This window comes from Tasmannia lanceolata, unplaced genomic scaffold (genome assembly GCF_043159265.1).
Source record: "Tasmannia lanceolata isolate RefF3 unplaced genomic scaffold, GAP_Taslan_0.1 ptg000012l, whole genome shotgun sequence".
Lineage (NCBI taxonomy): Eukaryota > Viridiplantae > Streptophyta > Magnoliopsida > Canellales > Winteraceae > Tasmannia > Tasmannia lanceolata.
In genome coordinates, this window is record NW_027518689.1 from 46,751,831 (window position 1) to 46,760,867 (window position 9,037).

The window sequence follows — 9,037 nt, forward strand, 5'->3', positions numbered from 1 at the left end:
ATCAACACTCTAATGGTAGAAATCCTAGCAACAGGTGCATATGTGTCAAAGAAATCAATACCGGGTTTTTGAGTAAACCCTTTGGCAACTAACCTTGCCTTAAACTTTTCTATGGTCCCATCTACTTTGATCTTCTTCTTGAAGATCCATTTACATCCTATAGGTTTAGACCCAGGTGGTAGATCAACCAAAATCCAAGTTTTATTACCCATGATAGAATCCATTTCGTCATTAATTGCTTCTTTCCAAAAAGCAGCATCTTGTGACTTTATGGCTTCTCCATAGGTTTGAGGGTCACTTTCTATGCTAAAGTTTAACAAGATAGAACCTTGGAGTTTTTCCCTTGTCCCTTCTACCAGGTAGGTTACAAAGTCAGGGCCAAAACTCCTATCCCTTCTATCTCTTGAGCTTCTTCTTATTTTACTAGGTTGTACACTAGGTTCACCAACTTCTGTTTGTGATTCTAAATGATGATCTACAGAAGTTGTAGGTTCAATTTCTTTAGGAATTGAAGTGAACCTATTTTCATAGAAAAAGGCATCTCTAGATTCAATTATGGTATTGACATCTATAAAATCATTGGGTTCTATAACTAAGAACCTATAGGCCTTACTGTGACTAGCATATCCCAAAAAGATACACTCAATACCCTTTTCACCTAATTTCCTTAACTTAGGTTTAGGGACTTTAACTATAGATCTACAACCCCAAACTTTAAGGTAACTTAAGTTTGGTTTCCTTTTCTTCCACAATTCATAAGGGGTTATATCAGATTTCTTACTTGGTACCCTATTCAAAATGTGACAAGCTGTAAGTAAGGCTTCACCCCAAAAACTTTTATTTAAACCAGAATTAACAAGCATAGCATTAATCATTTCAGTAAGTGTCCTATTCTTCCTTTCTGCTATACCATTTTGTTGTGGTGTATAAGGGGCAGAAGTTTCATGGACTATGCCTACTGATTCACAGAAATGAGGAAAGTGATATTCACCACCTCTATCTGATCTGAGACATTTAATGCTTGTTATACATTGGTTTTCTACTTCAGTTTTATAAATCTTAAATTTTTCTAAAACCTCATCTTTATGACTAAGTAGATAAACATAACAGTACTTAGAATAATCATCAATAAATGTAACAAAGTACTTTTTACCTCCCTTTGTGGGAACACTATGAATGTCACATACATCACTATGAATTAAATCTAACAAGTTAGAAGTTCTATCTACTTTAGGAAATGACTTAGTAATTATCTTGGTTTGCATGCATGTTTTACATCTATCTACTAAGTCATTTTCATATTTAGGAATTAAGGTTAACTTAACCATATCATTCATTTTCCTAGTATTTACATGTCCTAAACGATTATGCCATAAAGATAAAGAAGAATCCAAAACATAAGCAAAGACATTCACTTTATTGATATTAAGTTTGAACATCCCTTCATACATATATCCCTTCCCAACAAAAGTACCCCCCTTAGAAAGAATGAACTTGTCAGATTCAAATACAAGTTTGAAGCCATTCTTGTTGAGAATGCTTCCAGACACTAAGTTCTTTCTAACTTCTGGTACATGGTAGACACCGGTTAGAGTGAGTCGCTTGCCGGATGTGAACTCAAGTTCCACCTTGCCCTTCCCTTTGACTTCTGCTGTCGACGAATTTCCCATGTATAACTGTGGGACCCGATCCCCGCGAGAGGGGCGTGGCGCGCGAGCCGCCGCGCGCTCTCTCTTGGTCTCTCGTTCCCACGCGATTGGCGTGTGCATTTTAATGTTGATTTGAATTAATCTTTCCTGTGAACTTGGGATCACTAAGGCAATCCGAATTCCACACGAAAGAGACTGACAGAGTCGCCACCTAGATGTGGGATCTAGGACCCGTAATTAACCAGAAATCTAGACTCGCTACCTGGTTACGAGAATGGAAGGTATGGGGAGTTATCCGCCACATGCACCATTCCTGCCCGATAATCGGTCTTCGATTCCAAAAGCTAATTCTTTTAAATTTATTTTAAATGGCTCATTCAACTCTATGTTAATGTGCGAACTAAGTGACATGCATCCTATGATCTAATTTTAATGTGAATCCTAGATGTGTATCTTGATTTATTAATTTGTCTGGATTCATTCTAAGTGAAAGTTCTCCTAGAATTCTAATTTCATGGAAAATCCTAAGTGATTTGATTAAGCATTTACAAGAAAATTAATATACAAAACACCACAATTTGTTTGTGGTGCCGAGTCGCGGGTGGTATGCCATCAGACATCCAAGCTGCCTACGTACCCAAGCCTCACTGGGATCAGAGTCGACGTAGTTCGGTGCATTTAAGCTAAGCTACATATGCCTAACTCAACTAGGACACCGATCTAGACGGGATTGACTGTTTCAACAGTTTTAAGAGAAGTTATTTAATTCAAGTTGGGGATTTTATTATCTTAGGATTTCATCGAAGATGCTATATGATCCTATCTAAATGCAAGTTGTCCCTTAGACTAATGCAGGTTAGCCTACATCCTAGTTTACTAGGCTTGTCCTAGGGAAAAACTGGATAACTAGTGTAACTTGACCTATGGCACGGTTGCTATACATAGCAAGCGTCCGTGATGAGGCTGGACTCCTAACTCTAGGACTCCCTAAAACTTAGGACACAACACGACACGACACCATTGTTCCTAAATTGGGCTCTAAGGGTTCTTACGACGGAAACCATAATCCAATGGTTCCGAGAGACACGAGATGAATCGAGATGATGAATAGTGTGAGGGAATGGGAAAGATAGAGAAAGGTGCGACTGAACTTGGGAGTGCCAAATTGCCTACGTACCCCATGATGGGGATCAAGCCACACGTAGTTCCACTGGCGAGGTTGCTTGGATTTTGGAAAACAGGTTTGGTATTTGGATCAGGAATCGGGTTTGTATTTGAGCATTGGACTTGAGATTCAAAAACATTGATATAGCAATGGGATTTTGGAATTGGGAATTTGCATCAAAGAATTGAGCATATTGGAATCATCAAGGGTTTGAATTTTCGGAATTCAAAGTGGGCGGGCTTATGAGATTCGGCCAAATGGATTCAGACATGCGACTCGGATTGTGTTGGGATATGACTTGGTTGGATTGGGTTAATGGTTAGGGTCAAGTGAGTCGGGTCTAAGTTAGGAGCAAACCCGAGACTAGCCATGGTCTAACTAGGAGGAAGCAGGGTACAAACCAGGGTGCGGACCAGGGTGCAACCAGCAGGGAAGCAGGGTGCGAACCAGTAGGGAACCAGGGTGCGAACCAGTAGGGAACCAGGGTGCAACCAGCAGGGAACCAGGGTGCGAATCAGTAGGGAACCAGGGTGCAACCAGCATCGAACCTGGGTGCAACCAGCAGCGAACCTGGGTGCAACCAGGGTCTAACCAGAGGCTAACCAGGGGGAAAACAGACCCTACATGCTTCCTAACATGGTTTTTCTTTTAAAGTAAAAGATATGCATGAAAACAGACCCTACATAGAATTGAAATAAATGCCTACCTCTTTGGAAACCCACTTTGTGTTTGATTTTTCTTTGATGGTAATTCCTTGAAGATGATTCCTTGCTTGATAATGACTGCTTTTGATATATATCACCCAACGTATAAAATCACCCGATCCGGCAAGGATGGCCGAACCCTTGAAGAGATGAGGGAGAGGGATGAATTTTCTAAGAGAGGGGTTCTTTTTCTTCTTTTTGTTGGATGGTGGGATGAGAGGGTATTTATAGGAGAATGGGATAGGAGGTTAGGTGAGGTTAGGTGAGGTTAGGTAAGGTTAGGTGAGGTTAGGTGGTTAGGTGAGGTTAGGTGAGGTTAGGTGAGGTTTGGATGGTTAGGATGAGAGGAGAGGTTAGGTGAGGTTAGGTGAGGTTTGGATGGTTAGGATGAGAGGAGAGGTTAGGTGGTTTTGGATGGTTAGACCCAGGTCAAGATCTGCCATTGATCTAACGATTTACGGAAATCGGGTCTCGGAATGGAATCAGGGTTCGGGCTATGAAGTGACCCTATCTTATTTTGTCCCGATTGATGATCCGTAAAGTCAGATCAAGATATTAATGACCTAAAACATATATTAGGTTATTGTTGGTTAAAGTAAAGCAAAATGTGGGTGTCTACAGATGCCCCTCTTTGGTAGAGACGACGTAGTCATCGAATACCAAAGTTAAAATGACAGAACCATTTTGCGTAACTTTAATCGACAAAGGAACCCCCTAAACACAATGCAACCTAATATAATGCAAGACCTTAGATGAAATCCTAGAATTGGAATGCAATAAAACAAACCCGCTGCGGTGCCGCTGGCAACGAGAGAAATGGGATACCATTTTCAAATGGATTTTCGGAGGGAAAGGAATATCGCTTTTGAACAGCTTCAGAGGAAATGAGACGTCATTTTCAAATGGTCTCAGAGAGAATAATGGATGACTTTTGAAAGATTCTTAATGAAAATGCAGCATCATTTTTGAATGGGCTTGGGCAAGATAAAATACCGTATTTATACGGATTCCAAGGAAATGAGACATCATAGTTGTATGATGTTCAAAGGGTATAAGAGATCATTGTTGTATGGACTTGAAGAGAATGAAATACCGTATTTGTACGGATTCCAAGGAAATGAGACATCATAGTTGTATGATGTTCAAAGGGGATAAGAGACCATAGTTGTATGGACTCGAAGAGAATGAAATACCGTATTTGTACGGATTCCAAGGAAATGAGACATCATAGTTGTATGATGTTCAAAGGGTATAAGAGACCATAGTTGTATGGACTCGAAGAGAATGAAATACCGTATTTGTACGGATTCCAAGGAAATGAGACATCATAGTTGTATGATGTTCAAAGGGTATAAGAGACCATAGTTGTATGGACTCGAAGAGAATGAAATACCGTATTTGTAAGGATTCCAAGGAAATGAGACATCATAGTTGTATGATGTTCAAAGGGGATAAGAGATCAAAGTTGTATGGACTCGAAGAGAATGAAATACCGTATTTGTACGGATTCCAAGGAAATGAGACATCATAGTTGTATGATGTTCAAAGAGGATAAGAGACCATAGTTGTATGGACTTGAAGAGAATGAAATACCGTATTTGTACGGATTCCAAGGAAATGAGACATCATAGTTGTATGATGTTCAAAGGGGATAAGAGACCATAGTTGTATGGACTCGAAGAGAATGAAATACCGTATTTGTACGGATTCCAAGGAAATGAGACATCATAGTTGTATGATGTTCAAAGGGTATAAGAGACCATAGTTGTATGGACTCGAAGAGAATGAAATACCGTATTTGTAAGGATTCCAAGGAAATGAGACATCATAGTTGTATGATGTTCAAAGGGGATAAGAGACCATAGTTGTATGGACTCGAAGAGAATGAAATACCGTATTTGTACGGATTCCAAGGAAATGAGACATCATAGATGTATGATGTTCAAAGAGGATAAGAGACCATAGTTGTATGGACTCGAAGAAAAGAGGCACCGTTCACAAACGGGCTCAAGGAGAAGACAAGACCATTCACAAATGGACTCGAGAAATGAGGCACCATTCACAAACGGGCTCAAGGAGGACGATACCATTCACAAATGGATTCGAGAAAAGAGGCGCCATTCACAAATGGGCTCAAGGATAAGACAAGACCATTCACAAATGGACTCGAGAAATGAGGCACCATTCACAAACGGGCTCAAGGAGAAGACGAGACCATTCACAAATGGATTCGAGAAATGAGGCACCGTTCACAAACGGGCTCAAGGAGAAGACAAGACCATTCACAAATGGACTCGAGAAATGAGGCACCGTTCACAAACGGGCTCAAAGAGGACACGAGACCATTCACAAATGGACTCAGAAAATGAGGCACCGTTCACAAACGGGCTCAAGGAGAAGATGAGACCATTCACAAATGGACTCAGAGAATGAGACACCGTTCACAAACGGGTTCAAGGAGAAGACGAGACCATTCACAAATGGACTTGAGAAATGAGGCCCCGTTCACAAACGGGCTCGAAGAATTTAGAGATTTTTTATGAACTTGAATTTGACGTAGGATTGGATTTTTTTTATTTTTTTATTTTTAATTAAGGATTTGGATTTGATAAATTTTTTTATTTTTGGAAAATGAGGTACCGTCCGCAAACGGGCTCAAGGAGAAGATGAGACCATTCACAAATGGCCTCGAGAACAGAGGCACCGTTCACAAACGGGCTCAAAGAGGACATTAGAGCATTCACAAATGAACTCAGAGAATGAGAAACCTGTTCACAAACGGGTTCAAGGAGAAGACGAGACCATTCACAAATGGACTCGAGAAATGAGGCACCTTTCACAAAAGGGCTCAAAGAGGACATGAGATTTTTCATGAACTTGAATTTGACGTAAGATTGGATTTGTTTGAATCGGGGATTGGATTTGATGAATTTTGGATTTTTTTTTTTTTTTTTTTTTGAACTCAATGAAATCGGGGACATTATAGATCGTGCCCAGTAAAGATATTGGAAACCAAGACTTTGACGAATAATGAGACGACCAACCTTATGAACGAAGAACCATTAGTAACAAGAATGGATTAGGAACACTTTTATGAAACTTCAACAAGATTTTTCTCAATGAGACTGTTGGTCTTGTCTTCTGGGGATTTTGATAACTGAAACCTTGAACAAGATACTTGAAATTGGTAATTTAGAACAACGGCTCTCTAACATGGAAAAGCGGGATCTGTTTTTTGACAGGTGCTTAGATGAACATTTCTTGACCAGGATAGTATTTAACTAACCGGAAGGAAATTCTGAATTTTAATGGTTCATCTTTCTGAGAAATTGGCTCAACCACCATTGCATCTGGGGCTCTTCCAAGCTTAAGGTGCCTTCCTGGGGTATGATCTTTTTACGGAAGCTGGGCTTTCTGATGTTTCTACTTCTGAACTCTTCTGAGTTGATCTTCTTTGAAATGTAGCTGTTTGACTAGATTCTCGAACCCTTTCAGGTATAATTGCAGGGAGCTGCCTAGGCCGGGCCTCCTTCACCAAGACAGTTACATCATTTGGACATAGGAACGACGATTGACTCTTTCTAAAGAGAAAACTTAGATGAAAGGCACTACTCAAAGGATTGAGCAGCCCTGAAGGAGTGAACTTAGAATAACAAAGATTGACTGACTATACTGACAAACACAGTGATGCTTCTGACTTAGTTAATATTTTGTTTGGTAAGTCTATCCTTTCGAGGAATAGTTTTTCAATTGGTAAACACTGGACTTTTTCCTTAAAACAGTAATGCCTCAAGGATTTAATTACGCCCCCTAAGATTGCTTAGCTTCAATGCCCCCAGTTTTGAGGATATCACTTGAATTTGCTTGAACTTCAGTTGATCTTCAGTCTTGATACCGGCTGTTGCCTTCTTATACTGATTCTCTTACCGTGACCAAGTCACCTCTTCGGGGTTTTTAACTTGGCGGACCGCGCTAGCCTTAACTTTTGCCTGAACCACCATTCTAGGTTTTCGATCCAGCAGGCTATCCCCTTAGCTTTTGCCTAAGCCGCCCTTTCGGGTTTTCAACTTAGCAGGGGAATGATCTTAAATTTTGCCTAGACCGCCCTTTCAGGTTTCAAGTCTAGCAGATCTTCAAACTCCGTTCGTTTTCTTATTCATCATTTTTTTTTATTGTGTCTCGGGACCTAGCTCATTAGTTCTGAACACCAGAAGGACTTTATAGGTAGGATAGGGCTTTTCAAAGAATGGCTTAAGGTTCAACAAAGATTTCGACCGAACCTGTGAACAGGTTGCCTACATATCCCAAGGTAGGAATCAGGTCGTGTGTAGGTCAAGGCGAATGCCCCTAGTTTGAAGATCAATTGTTTGAAGGTTAATTGATTTTTTTCCTTTTTTCTTTTCTTTCTGGAACAATTAACTTCTCTTCTTTTGGAACTTGTCCATCTTTTTTTTTCTGGAACGATTGATTTTTCTTTTTCTTTTTTTTTTGAATCGACCGAACTCGGTTTAACCGAGCTGCCTACGTACCCCAGTGTAGGGATCAGGTCTCGCGTAGTTCGGGGCGGATGCCCCTAGTTTGATGGGTTTTCAAGAAAATTTGATTCAGGCTCGAAGGGTTTGCAAACCGGTATTCTTTTGACGTTGGGTTCTGATTTTGGGATTTATTCGGCCAAAGGAGGCCTTCCGATGTTCAAATTGGGAATCGATCTAGGTTACTAGGGTCCCTCTGGTACTGATTATTTATTTATTTTTTCTTTTCTTTTTTTTCACAGAATTTGACGGCATTTCCAGGTAAGAGATAATGGATCTTCTTCTTCCAAGATTCTAATACGTGCTTTTGATTTTCATAGAGTGAAACTTGTTCTTTGACATCCTCCATCTATGGATTCGTACTCTCGATATCTGATGATCACTTTTCATTGTTTGCTCTTGAACTTTTCATCTTGAATTTGTTGGCTTTATGTTATGAATTTGAGAACCAAGGTCATTGATTGGAAATATGAAAGTTGTTTCCATTCTATGCCCCTTGTATAGCATATATCTTCTCACTTTCTTCATTTTCTTTGAGCTTTCCATCTATGTCTTGCCCCTGGTATCGGTTGTAGCTTTTCTAGACAATCTTCTTATTCTTGAAATAATTTTATCAATTCTTCACACTCTTTAGAGGGTAATGTATTTTCAATCGGCATTCACTGAATCAAAGTTTCAGTGCCAGTGTTTATCATTTCAATTTCATCTTTGAAAGGTTGGGATTGGCGCTCCTCCTCTCGTTCAAGTAATTGCTGTGACTCAAGTGGAGTTTCGTCAATTTTGTCCTCATTTGAAGAGGGAGTCTTATTTTAAGATCAGAAGCACACTTAAGAACAGACACAAGTGAACTTTTTGGAACTGACTGAAATTTTATTTAAAGAAAAGCTATTACATCAGACGACCTATCCTGAACATGCTCAGGATTCACAACTCTAAATAAGAAAGGGAAACAGAAGATAACTTGCCTGGACTAGGCATTGACCTTTA